Here is a 14,698-nt window from a genome sequence, read left to right as displayed (position 1 = left end):
TAGCACCTACAGTGATGTTTGAATCAACACCTGCAAGGGGTGAGTAGGCTGGACCAGGGATAGCCTGGACTAGGGATGGGGGGCGGGGTGGGGGGGACGGGTGGAGCAGGCTTGGGAAGCCAGCGGAATAAATCATCAGAATCCAGCAAATAAGCTGTGGTACTTACTTAAATGAGGGCTAGAGATTCCAAGCTTTGATTTTTACTTGGAGTGAGATGGAAAGCTATTGGAGTAAAGGCTTACAATTCAACATGAAAACTGTCATGAAAGAGGTAGAGAGAAAGTGCTGTAGAGAGCACAGAGGAAGCCTTCCTGACTCTGCCTAGGAGATCTGGGAAGGCTTCATAAAGAGAGGACATTTGCTTGGGCTTAGTGGACGCATTGGGAAAGTATGCCAGGTGAGGGCGAGAGGGGTAGATCAGGAAGAAAGTACTAGCCAAAAGGTGTAGACTGTGCAAAGCCTTACTTGAAGCTCTGACTAATGAAAACTGCAAGGGAAGCCAGTCTTTTCTAGTAGAAGAAAGGGTATACATAGCATATTTTCTTCTCTTTCAATTTTTTTAACACATTTTTCTACTCGTTCTTAGTAATTAGCATCTGCTATTTTGAAATAGGGCAGGAAGTTTAGTGAGAGGGACTTTCCTGGCAGTCCAGTGGTTAAGATTCCATGCTCCCAATGAAGGGGGCGTGGGTTCGATCCCTGGTCGGGGAACTAAGATCTTGCAAGCCATTCAGCATGGCCAAAAAAAAAAAAAAAATGTTCATTGAGAGGTCATGGACATAGCTATAGTATCACGGCTATAACATCTTTTTTTGGAAGTGAGCTATATGGGGTATGGAGTCCAATTTGGTTAGGTCTGCACTGGTAAAACTCTTATAAGATAAGCACAAAAGAAGGTTTATTGATTGATTTAGATTGATAACCATTAAACTCAGTGAAAATGGAACCAACATGGAGCCCAGATGGCTGTGAGAGACGGCTCCTAATAGCCAAGAGGTACAGTGGTAGCGGGGCATATCTGTGACCAAAATGTGAAGCAGTTTCAGTGCCTACAGTTAGTACCATTGAAGAAAAAGGAAAAGAGAAAGAAAAATAGAGAAGTGGTAGAGTAGACTCCTACAGGAAATCTTGATTACTTTCTTTTTATAGATCTTTATTGGAGCATAATTGCTTCACAGTACTGTGTTTCTGTTGTACAACATTGTGAATCAGCCATATGCGTATGTATGTCCCCATGTCCCCTCCTTCTTTCGTCTCCCTCCCACCCTCCCTACCCCACCCCTCTAGGTGGTCACAAAGCACCAAGTGGATCTCCCTGTGCTATGTTGCTTCTTCCCACTAGCTATCTATTTTACATTCGGTAGTGTATATATGTTGCTGCTACTCTCACTTCACCCCAGCTTCCCCCACCCCCCTCCGTGTCCTCAAGTCCATTCTCTATGTCTACATCTTTATTCCTGCCCTGCCACTAGGTTCATCAGTACCTTTTTTTTTTTTTTAGATTCCATATATATGTGTTAGCATACGGTATTTGTTTTTCTCTTTCTGACTTACTTCACTCTGTATACAAATAACTCAATTTCGTTTCTTTTTATGGCTGAGTAATATTCCATTGTATATATGTGCCACATCTTCTTTATCCATTCATCTGTCAATGGACATTTAGGTTGCTTCCATGTCCTGGCTATTGTAAATAGTGCTGCAATGAACATTGGGGTGCACGTGTCTTTCTGAATTATGGTTTTCTCAGGGTATATGCCCAGTAGTGGGACTGCTGGGTCATATGGTTGTTCTATTTTTAGGTTTTTAAGGAACCTCCATACTGTTCTCCAAAGTGGTTGTATCAACTTACATTCCCACCAATAGTGCAACAGGGTTCCCTTTTCACCACACCCTTTCCAGCATTTGTTGTTTCTAGATTTTTTGATAATGGCCATTCTGACTGGTGTGAGGTGATATCTCATTGTAGTTTTGATTTGCAGTTCTCTAATAATTAGTGATGTTGAGCATCTTTTCATGTGCCTCTTGGCCATCTGTAGGTCTTCTTTGGTGAAATGTCTATTGCAATCTTGAGAAAGAAAAACGGAGCTGGAGGAATCAGGCTCCCTGACTTCAAACTATACCACAAAGCTACAGTAATCAAGACAGTATGGTACTGGCACAAAAACAGAAATATAGATCAATGGTACAGGATAGAAAGCCCAGAGATAGACCCACACACATATGGTCACCTAATTTACGACAAAAGAGGCAAGAACATACAATGGAGAAAAGACAGCCTCTTCAATAAGTGGTGCTGGGAAAACTGGACAGCTACATGTAAAAGAATGAAATTAGAACACTATCTAACACCATACACAAAAATAAACTCCGAATGGATTAAAGACCTAAATGTAAGACCAGACACTATAAAACTCTTAGAGGAAAACATAGGCAGAACACTCTATGACATAAATCACAGCAAGATCTTTTTTGACCCACCTCCTAGAGTAATGAAAATAAAAACAAAAATAAACAAATGGGACCTAATTAAACTTAAAACCTTTTGCACAGCAAAGGAAACCATAAACAAGACGAAAAGACAGCCCTCAGAATGGGAGAAAATATTTACAAATGAAACAACAGACAAAGGATTAATCTCCAAAATATACAAACAGCTCATGGAGCTCAATATCAAAAAAACAAACAATCCAATCCAAAAATGGGCAGAAGACCTAAACAGACAGTTTTGCTAAGTAATGCAGACCATCCTTCTGTCTTTCAACAATGTATCTTAGATCTGAAAAAGCATTTTAGAATTCCTGGCATGAGTTTTCTGGAGACGTTACTCACGCTCTGTTTTGAAGTGTCTTCGGTCATATGTTGCTCTGGCAAGCTCACCTGCTTCCTGCACATACATCCAGGCCTCTGATACAAAGATTACAGAGGGGTTTCTGGAGCTAGTGGCATAAGGAAATGAAAACAAAAAATGGAAGGAAAATTAGTTAATATTTGTACAACTAACTTACAGTTTACTCTGAAATTATTTAGCAACTATTTATTAACATGTAATAATTCACAAGTATACCAATTATTTTACTTTCAGCTTCACAAGAAAGACATAAATACTATTTATTATCATTAAGAGATAACTTCCAAAAATGTACAGTTATGACTCTCATACAGATATAAAAATGAACGTGTGTTAAGGATTTTTTATTTAACTTGTAAGCAGGGAACCAGGCAGATGTGATGTGGTCAAAGGAGAAATCAAAATAGCACACATTTACATGGAATAAAGGATGTTGAAATGAATGTGCAAGTGGAGACAAAACTAGCTTCTTCCACCGTGAAGGGAGGAGGCCAATTGAAACTCTACCAGGTAGGGCAGAATTTGCATGCTTTTAGGTAGCTGTCATTGCCATCAGTGAGCTATAATTTATGGTGTTGTGAAATAACCTAGATAGGATCAGAATCAGATAATTCAGAGGGAGTGCTCTGGAGTCCATACAGTGCACAGTTTTCCCCTGAAGCACAATTGTATCCTACATCACTTGGAATGATGTAAATTTATTTTAAAAATTTTTAAGTAATATTTATGGTGGAAAATTTTAAACAGAAAGAGACTACTAGTGAACACTAATGAACAGGCTGCTGCGGCAATCAATAAGATTTTGCCAGTCTTGTTTTATCGGTCTCCTCTGCTTTTACTTATTTATTTCTTGATATTTTTGGCTGCGTTGGGTCTTTGTTGCTGCACGCGGGCTTTCTCTAGTTGTGGCGAGCAGGGGCTGAGCAGCCTCAGTAGTTGTGGCGCACAGGCTTAGTTGCTCCACGGCATGTGGGATCTTCCTGGACCAGGGCTCGAATCCATGTCCCTTGCATTGGCAGGTGGGTTCTTAATCACTGCACCACGAGGGAAGCCCTCCTCTGCTTTTTTAATAAACTGTAACATTTTAAATATTACCTACATTTTAAAGAATCATTTTCCTGGTAAATACTTTAATGTGCATTTTTTTTTCTATTACATTATCAAAATACCATTTTTCACACCTAAAAAAATTAGCAACAATTCCCCAATATCATCTAATACCCGGTCTATAGTCAAATTCCCCTGCTTGTCTCAAAAATATCCCTTTTAATCTATTTAAATTAGGATACACCTAAATGCACACACTTCATTTGGTTGGTTAGCCTAAGTGTAAAAAGTAGCTCTCCTCTTTTTTTAAAAAAAAATTAAATACTTTGTTGGGGTAACCAGGTCAATATTCCTTAGGATTTACCACATTCTAGATGTGGTGGATTGCTTTTTTGTGGTATCATTGAATTGTTCCTCTTTCCCCTGCATTTCTTATGATAAGCGTTAGGTGAGTCCATGCGGGTTGTGAAAGAATTCACAGAAGTATTAACAAGGGAAGAAAAGAAAGTTTTTATTCACTTTCCAAGGGAGGAAAGGGGCCAGACGCACAGAGTGGCGTTGACCCCAAATGGTGGGGCTTTGAGTCTTTTATTGGGCTTCAAAGAGCAAGGTGCAGCAAGGAGGGGTGGTTCACATCTGTTCTGGTCCACAGCTGTATCTGCGCTGGCTGTGCTTCTACAGGATGTGCTGAGAATCTGTAACTTCTTGTCTTCAGTAATTTTCCAGTCCTTAAATGTCTGAAAGAGACTTGATAGTGGCCCTTGACAGGCGCTACTCTATTCTGAACAGTGTTAGATGGGTTTACAATAAGTAGATCTAGATGTTTGATTAGATTTAGGTAGTCTTACTCTGGGAAGACTATTTCATGAGGTGACTCTTCCTTGGATCTTTGCATCTTCTTTGCATAATATCTGTGTGGTCCATTTGGTTTACGGTACTGATTGATTAGCTGGTTTAGATGCTGTCACCCCAATCCATCCATTTTAAAGTTTTCCATTTCCCTTTTACCCAGTTGTTTTGCATTTGCTGATGACAATCTGTGCTTAGGCCCATTACTTTATTAGGGATTGCAAAATGGTCATTTTCTATCTTACCATTCTCTCCTAATTTATTAGAAAGAATCTTTCTGTGAATAGGAGCTTGCCGTTATCAACTATTTCGTTAACTTGAAATTTAGTTTTTATGGGAAAGGTAAGATAAATGCTTGACTGTTCTCATTAACTGGTTGGCAATATTTACTAAAGCTGAAAATATTCATGCCTTATGACCAGCAGTTTCACTTCTATGTATATGCACATATATTCATATGTATAACATGGGTGTAAAAAATGTGTCTATATATGTAGAATACATATATTCAACAAAGAGTACCATATGTTCAACCAAAAAAAATGTAAAAAAATGTTTGTAGGAGCTCTATTTGTTGTATCCCAAGCTGGAAGCAATGAAGCTGTGGACTTAAATTATTCACAACCTAAGATTTGAGAGCTATGTTTCATTTGGAGGGAATTTTTAGGACTTCAAGCCCAGGAGGCAGCATCTCAAGTAACCCGGAGAAAATTCTCCGAGGAGACAAGGAGACGGGGGAGCCAGGTTATACAGAAGTTTTGCAACAAAGGGCAGGTCGTTGGGAACATCAAAAGATTGTTGTAAATTAAAGAAAACCAGATATCCCAAGTTTAGGAATTCAGCGCTTTTCTATGTATGGGAAGACGCAAGAGTCTGGTCTCACTGAAATCCTTCCTTTGATATGCACCTCAGCTATCTGGGGTCAGTATCCTGTATTTTCACATCCTGGGTTTCCTCAGGGCTCACTGTAGGGAGTGGCTGCAGTCTGATGGCTGCTAGATGGCAGGTGTTCTTTCCTTCCGGAGTTTCCTCAGAGCTCACAGGCTCAGGTTGGAGGGCTACAAGTGCTGACGACTGTGAAATCCTTTGCTTATTGACATGGCAGGAAATATTCCATTTCTCGAAACTGTCCATCAACAATAGGAGGGATGAATAAATTTTGGTATATTCAGACACTCAAGCACTCTATATAATGAGAATGAACAAACCAGCCACACACAGCGTGGATGCATCTCACAAACATAGGCAGTTAGAGAAGGCAGGCACTAAAGAGTTCATGCTGGATTGTTCCATTGATAACACACATAAAACCTGGCAGAACTACTGTGTATTAGAAACGTGGGTCCCCATGGGGGGCAGATGGTGATTGGACAGGCACAAAGGCACTGGCATTCTTGCTCATTTCTACTGGAGTGTCTGGGTTTCTAGGTGTCTTTAGTGAACAGAAGCAGAAAGTGCATTGTTTTAAAGCAGAAGATGCTTCATGAGTCCAAACCTATTTTTCCCAAACTGAAGGTTGCCATGGTGTTACTGACCTTTGATTTTATATTTGTAACCCTGTTTCCTTACACTGGATATCTTACCACTTACTGATATTGACACACTTAGATGTTTTAATCATATAATTTACATGTAAAAGTTTAAAATTAGCAGTATCAATAATACGGTTAAAAATAAGATCACTGAATGCTGTTAAAGATTTCCTTGTGGTCCTTTTTGTCCTTAGGATATGTCTGTGGGGAAATTAAACTTTCCTGGATTGCTTAGTGTTTCTATAAAAAGACCTAGGCTCACAGAAACATCTTTACATACCATGAGGATTAGATTATGTAGCAGTGTGTCTAGTTAATTGCTCTGACCTGAAAGGATAGGAAGACTTCTCTAATCTCCTGGAGAAAGCCAGATGACCACATCTCAGTCCCTAGGTTAAGTCCCCACAGTGCCAGGAAGACTGGAATGGCTATCCCAGAATGAGGAGACAGCTCTAAATAGTAGAAGCTGAGAATCAAAGGGAGTAGATCTCTTTGGCTCCTGGGGAGATTTTATATACATACCAAAGGTCTGGAGGTCCAAGGAGGAGACCCTTTTAGGAGGGGTGGAGGACAACCTCCTTTTATGCAAAGATAAATCATTTTTCCTCAACACTCCTTAGTAGGGGTGTTTGGCCACTCATGTAGGAAAATTATCCTTTAGTACTCATCAAGTTGCCCTGGGGTCAAGGAATGGGACAAGGGGAACCAACCCACTTAATTTACTGTAAATATTTAGTAAGAACTCTGTTTCTGACCCAAAACACCTTGTGTGTACAGGATAAAATGAATAAAGATGAATAATAAAAACCTTTTTTTATTTTTCCAACTATATCTTATTAGGGATATACAGTCAAAATACTTGCGTTTTAAATTCACTTAAGAAATGCTTTTTTCTGTGGGGTTATGCGACCAATTTAATACAGGAGTTTGTTTGTCCGCTCCTCCTATTTCCAAATAAGGTCACGGTCTGAGTTCTGGGAAGGACATGAATTTTGGGTGGACACTAAACCAGTACCAAACCTGAGGGTGGTAATGACTTTGTTTTCCACCCCTTCACTGTTGTAAATAGTCCCTTTATTAAACTATATCCTAAATTATCCAATTTGAGTGTGCCATCTGTTTCTGGTCAGAACCCTGTCTGACCAACCAGTGTGGCATATTAAGACAATCAAGGTGTCTGGATGAAGTAAGAAAGCAAGAGAGTTTGCACAGCCCCGGGTAAGATCTGGATCCCAGCTGCCTAAAGGCAACTTGCTTCTGATTATCTTCACTGATAGGAGCTTGGAGAGCCCTTTTTCTTAGGTCAATAGCACAATGTTTATTTGCTTCTGTCAAGAAACCACATCTTGGAACCTCAGCTCTAACTGGCATCACCACCTGCTCACGTTTGTAATAATTCACAGTCACCTTCTAAGAACCATTTGGCTTTTGCTAACTGAAGGAGCAAGTTAAATAGCCCCAATTTCTGCAGTTACCTAGGGATGTGGTCCTGCTTCTGGGTTACTACCTTGGAGATAATACGGGAGATTGGCATTGGGGGTGGGTGGAGAGAGAGAGCAAGGTGGTCCGTTTCGAGGGATTCTTTTTGGCTCTACTAAAATAGCATGTACTCCATGGGTCATGACCGATATGACCAGATACCAAATATGCTTATTCCCGTTATCTATTCTGCGAGTGAGGAAATGACCATAGGATCAGTCTTCTATCCCATCAGATTCACTAAAATAAACTCAGGTCAAGACTTCATCTATCACTTATCTCCATAAGCCTCATTCTGATGGAAACCATAGAGGTATTTTGGGGCTCTGGGGATTAGCTTCATAATATCTGGGATCCCTTAGAAGCTCAACGTGGTCCTTTTTCTCCATTGCTCTGTTACTCTGATAGATAGCTTCAGGTCCCTCTGGACTTGATCTGGGGGAAAGATTCGTATTATACCCGTGTTGCAGAACAGGGAATGTCCCAGAAGGACCGAGCTTGCCCCTCAGTCAAGTATCCCCACATCTGTGGACTGTGGACTGAGGGTGTAAACTGGGTACTTACTGGTCCATTCCTGTGGTGAGGGAAAAGGACCTGGGCTTTGGAGTCAGAAAGCCAGAGTTGGACCCTGATTCTGTTTGGCAGCAGACGTGACCCTGAGGAAGTGCCTGGCTCCGCTCTGAAAGGGGTTCCTTTGATTACCTCATTGGGATGTTGCAACAGTCAAGTCAAATGAAATAATATAGGTGAAAGTGTGTTGTAGTAACTACAGATGCAGGGTATCAAAAGAGCATCCTTATGTTTGTACAAGATCTGTTCATGGTCAGGTTCATTACGTGTATCACATATATTTAATATATACTTATGTAGATTATATGTCATTATTATTAAGTTTTTTGCTTCAACGTGCCAAAATGCTCACACACATTCTTTGCTTTGTGACTCTGGCACTGAGTTCTAACTGAACTGATTACTAATTTAAATCAGCTAATTTTGTGTCTGCTACTTTGCTACCCACGTTGCCAAGTGAATTTATCTCAGAATCACATGTAGTCTCTTCTGATTACTGTCCTAGTGACCTTAAATACCGACACCTAATTCTAGCCCAAGTCCCTGACCCTCATTTCATTCCTTCTGAGGCACACTTTTCCACATTTTTCATCTCTGAATTTGGGATACATGTAAATGGCTTCTTACAATTGCTATTGTCCAGGCCATGGTTGTGACACAGTAGATGTTGCCTGCACACCGCAAAAAGGCAAGCATGAAGACTTACAGAGGGAGTGTGCATGACGTGGAAGCAATCTGAAGATAAAATAGTGGTGCAAACTTTTTTGTGTGTGGAAAAATATACATAAGAAAATATGTATCAGTTCAATCATTCATAAGTGTACAATTAGGTGGCATTAAATACACTCACAAGGTATTCACCACTACCTATTCTTCAAACTTTTTCATTACCCTCAACCAAAACTCTGTACTCAGTAAACAATAACTCTTCTCCCCGCCAGCCCATGTAACATAATGTTTTCAAGGTCCATTCATGTTGTAGCAAATATCAAAATTGCATTTCTTTTTATGGCTGAATAGTATTTCATTGTATGTATATACTACATTTTCTTTATCCATTCTTCGCTTGATGGGCACTTGGGTTGCTTCTGTCTTTTGGCTATTGTGAATGATGTTGCTATGAGCTTTGCTGTACAAGTATTTGTGTGAGTCTCTACTTTCAAGTCTTCTGGATATATACCTAGGAGTGGACCTTCTGCACTGTACTGTAGTCCTATGATTAATCTTTTGAGAAACCACCAAAATGTTTTCCACAAAGGCTGCAGTTGGTGCAATCTTTTATCCTCTGTCAACCAAAAGATCAGGGGTACAAACCAAAAGGTCATGGGCAGGAGATGGGGGCATTGGTGAATCACATGTAATTATCAACATTCCTAATGTCAAAATAAAGTAGTTCTACTAAATTGTAAACCTGGCTTAAAGTCCAGAACAAACGAGGCTTAGTTCTTTCGAGGACTCTTTTTTTTTTTTTTTTTTTTTGCGGTACGCGGGCCTACCACTGCCGCGGCCTCTCCCGTGGCGGAGCACAGGCTCCGGACGCGCAGGCTCAGCGGCCACGGCTCACGGGCCCAGCCGCTCCGCGGCATGTGGGATCCTCCCGGACCGGGGCACGAACCCGCGTCCCCCGCATCGGCAGGCGGACCCCCAACCACTGCGCCACCAGGGAAGCCCTCGAGGACTCTTTTAACAAATGTTGCATTTTAATGCCAGAGGGGAATAATAATTGTATAGAAAACCATGGACATGGATGACTGTCAGTTAAAGAGTGATACAAAAGAGATCGTCCCTGGGTGTGAAGATGTTTTAGGAATGCATTAACCAAAGTATTTTGTTCACATCATCTTTCATTGAAGCTAAGGTGCCATATATTGTAAGACTACATTTTTTATATATGTTATAAAAATAAAGAGACATTAAACTATGATGCATTGCTATGGCACCACTGATTACAATATACTTACTGATTTCTGCAATGTAAAAATATTTTTTAAAAAGTCTTAGACTCACTGAAATGCAGTATTTTGCTTTTTTTTTAATTATTTTATTTTATTTTTAGCTGCGTTGAGCGTTTGCGGCTGCACGCAGGCTTTCTCTAGTTGAGGCGAGCGGGGGCTACTCTTCCTTGTGGTGCGCGGGCCTCTCATTGCGGTGGCTTCTCTTGTTGTGGAGCAACGGGCTCTAGGTGTGCGGGCTTCAGTAGTTGTGGCTCACGGGCTTAGCTGCTCTGCGGCATGTGGGATCTTCCCAGACCAGGGATCGAACCCGTGTGCCCTGCGTTGGCAGGCGGATTCTTAACCACTGTGCCACCAGGGAAGTCCCAGTATTCTACTTTTTAATGTATTTACAAGAGTTATTGAGTGGTATATGATAATAATATTTATCCAAGTCTAAAATAGTTCTTTCTATAAATATAAAATATTTGGGTGATAAGAAAGCAGTGTATCATAATGTTTTTCTAAGTAATACACAAAATAATGGTGCCATTTACAATCAATGGCATCTTAGGTTTCATAAATAAAATATCAGCTTTATCTGTGCTTTTGATTCTGTTCACTCCCTTCTTCTAGACTTGAATTATGACTCTTGCTTACCAGGAATATCCATCCCTGTTTTGACCTTTCATTTAAGAGATACAGGGCTTCCCTGGTGGCGCAGTGGTTGAGAGTCCGCCTGTCCTACAGTTATTATTTAACATCAGATTAAGAATAGGAAAAGAAAAAAAAGCTAATTTGTCTTTTTTCATAGATAAATGTTAATACATAATATTCCTGTTACATGAAAATTATTTATATAGGTGGCCTCATTCTGGAAACAGGAATAAATGTCTGTATGTGAAGTTTTTAGAAGGAACGAGGCAATCAGGCACCCACAGTCAGTTTACTTAATGGTGGCCTTTAGTACACTACCCAGCATTGTAAATAACCAAAAACCAACTCCAGAGAGTGTTTACTTAGCCTTGCCCTGTGAGTTAGTTCTGGAAATCAGTTATGCAAATTAACCAAGTTCAAATAGTATTTGCTTCAGTTTGTACTACATGAAATTGGAATTTTCATAATTCAAATGTTTCCAAAATGTATTTCTGTAAAACTTGATATTCATGCATCTCTAAGAAGCTTGCGTAAACTGTAATTTAAAAAAAAAATGAAGTACTATTTTGAATATATCCAGTTGGAATTGATTAAAAAGGAAGATGTAAATGATTGCTGATAAAAGCATTAGGAAATCAACCTAAGTTTCTGGTGGGAGGGTAAACTGGCACAACCTCTCCAGATGGTTTGGCAATCCACATTCCTGAAAAAAAAATGTCCCGAAAAATGCCCTGGGGAAAAAAAAAAAAAAAAAAGGACATGCAGTTTAACCCAGAGACTTATTCTGAGGAAATAATTGCTTAAGAGTACAAAGATCTACATAAAAGAATGTTCATTTGGGGGGTGGTGAACTCCAAGATTTCTCACTAAATATTTAAAAGTTAAAGTCCCAAGGTTCTGCTGTGGGGTCCCTCTAACTGGACGTAACAAATGGGAGGGGAGGCATCCTCCTGGCTCCGGCCCCAGGCGGGCTGGCCATGCTGTGCTATCCATGAGAGGCTGGGACCGTGGCAACGAGAATGTGCCCAGAGCACACCTGGCGGGGTGGGTACCAGATGCTCAGGCAGAGTGCTTGAAGCAGCGATTGTCTGGTTGAGCCAGTAGAGAGACAGTGAGGGCAGCCGCCCCTGATCTGTGAGTGTGTGTAGTACCTGCCTGGGCCTCTCTGAAATACCTAGTTGGAGGGAGGACTTTTTGCGGGAAGGGAAGATTCAGGTATTAATACGATATGACCTAATTTTTATCTAAAAACAGGGCAGAGTTGGAGATATGGGAGTTGCATGCTTTAGAGTTTTAAGTATACAACTGGCAATCACCGATTTAACATTTTTGGATTCGACTGTCTCTCATTCAGTAAACAGTTGAGCACCTACTATGTGCCAGAAATTCTTCTAGACTCTAGGGCCACAAATGTTGGGGATCTGTCATTCTCCTTTTAGAAACTGACTCTAAATTAAGAGTATATTAAATTGCTTTTTGTTGTAGATAGATCACATTACCCAGACATGGAATTTGAAAAAAACTTTTAAGCTAAAAGAAATAGTAACAGTTTGAAAATTCCAAATCCTGATATTGACCAATATTATTCTTGAAAAAATATATGTAAATATAATATCATTTATTCAAGTTTTGAATATTTTATTTTTCCTATGGACACAGGTAGTACATGCCTTGAACATTAGAAAATAATCTAAGAATTCAAATTTATTGTCCCCAAAATTGATATTTTTAAAATGAAAATACTTATGATCAGAACTGAGCAGAAGATTTATGAACATATTATCACAGCTTCAAATTATGATTCTTGTATATTCTAATATTTACTATATGATGATCAATGTGATGAATGATGCTTGTGTTTCATTTCAGGACAAACCTTATCTAGGCTGTCGAATATACTTTAAAAACTGCAATCCGGGCTTCCCTGGTGGCACAGTGGTTGACAGTCCGCCTGCCGATGCAGGGGACACGGGTTCGTGACCTGGTCCGGGAAGATCCCACGTGCCGCGGAGCGGCTGGGCCCGTGAGCCATGGCCGCTGAGCCTGCGCGTCCGGAGCCTGTGCTCCGCAACGGGAGAGGCCACAACAGTGAGAGGCCCGCGTACCGCAAAAAAAACTGCAATCCCATACGTTTCTTTATAGGACTTAACTTTTTTTCCGTATATATATTTTTTGGCCATGCTGTGTGGCTTGTGGGAGCTCAGTTCCCTGACGAAGGCTTGAACCCGGGCCACGGCAGTGAAAGCCCAGAATCCTAACCACTAGGCCACCAGGGAACTCCCTTTATAGGCCTTCGTTTTGAGGAAATTTAGAGCTACACTCAATGTCCAATTCAAAAATAAGCTCATTTCAGGCCTTTTGTTATATATATCTAGATTTTCTTTAGACAGTTATACCTCTTTTGGTTTTTTTAAAATGTCCTGTCTAGTTTTGCATCATAGTTAACTTACTCTGTGCCTCACTAGGCAATGTGGGAAAGACCACTGGTACCAGCTGGTAGCAGGACCACCTTGATCCGTGTTCTCTTTGGACATGGGAACAGTTAGACCACATCTCCCAGGACACCTCCTCTTGAGTTGGGTGAAACATGACTGAATTCTGGCCAGTGGAATTTAAACAGGTGTGATGGGTGATGTCAGGGACCAGTCAGGAAAACGGACATTACTCTAGGCATTTCAAATATAGGCAACTTAATGCAGATTATTCCTTGCATGACTGTTGGAAAAACTGAGAGAGTAAGAAAAAGAATGAAGTAACATAACGTACAGTATGATGACTATGGTTAACACTACTGTGTGGTGTATTTGAAAGTTGCCAAGAGAATAGATCCTAAGAGTTCTCATCACAAGGGAAAAAATATTTCCTTTTTTCATTTGTGTCTATATGAGATGTTTAAACCTATTGTGGTAATTGTTACATAACATATGTAAGTCAAGTCATTATGCTGTACACCTTAAACTTATACAGTGCCGTATGTCAATCATATCTCAATAAAGGTAGGAAAAAGATTTACGTAGAAAAGAAATCCAGAAATTAGTAACTGAAGGAAGCACCTACCACCCCTAAAACTGGAGGAATAAAGGGACTAGGTGGTGTCACCACAGACCAGAACTATGGGGATGTGCCACCTCGGCTGTTCTCAGAGGAGGGGTCCTCTCCCTGGTGCTGTATCCACTGAGGAGCTGAGGTGGTGCCACGTGCACTGCTGGAATCATAGGGGAGGGGCCCTTCGCAGGTGTTAGGGCCGTGGGGTGGGGTTTCAGGGCTGAGGCTAGGACTGAAGAGGAGGCTTTGCCCAGTGGGTGATGGTGCCACTAAAGACACTCTTCCACAGCCGACTGCTGCTGCTGCAGGGATACTGATACGATGGAGAACAAGGGAGTCTCTCTTCCTCTACCCCCATCTGCCTGTTTTTCAGTAGTATCTCTTTGGTAGAAGCCACTAGAAGCCAGCTGCCGAGGGAGTCTAGGAAGTAAAGGTTGCAAGGTCTCCACCGCACAAGTACCTGTCAGAACACAGAAGGAACAGACGGACTCAGGGCTAAGAGGCTGGTGACAGGCCTGGAATGTCCCACGAAGGAATTTGGACTTTGTTTCTGAGGCAATGAGAAGCTCTCTGAAAAAGAAGAAATAGATTAAAATTTCTGGAAGCCTGTGCAGTGCATTGTAAAAATATTTAAATTAAAAGAGGAAGAGAATGTGAATATGAATCAACTTTGCACATTTTATTTTCATAGGACATTTTTTTCTATTAAAAACCAATACATGCTTATAGTAGAAAA

The sequence above is a fragment of the Delphinapterus leucas genome, chromosome 17 (genome assembly GCF_059928025.1).
Source record: "Delphinapterus leucas isolate spDelLeu-1000000601 "Yukka" chromosome 17, BTC_Dleu_Yukka2, whole genome shotgun sequence".
Taxonomy (NCBI): domain Eukaryota; kingdom Metazoa; phylum Chordata; class Mammalia; order Artiodactyla; family Monodontidae; genus Delphinapterus; species Delphinapterus leucas.
The sequence above is the reverse complement of the archived record's forward strand: the minus strand, read 5'-3'. Positions refer to the sequence as shown.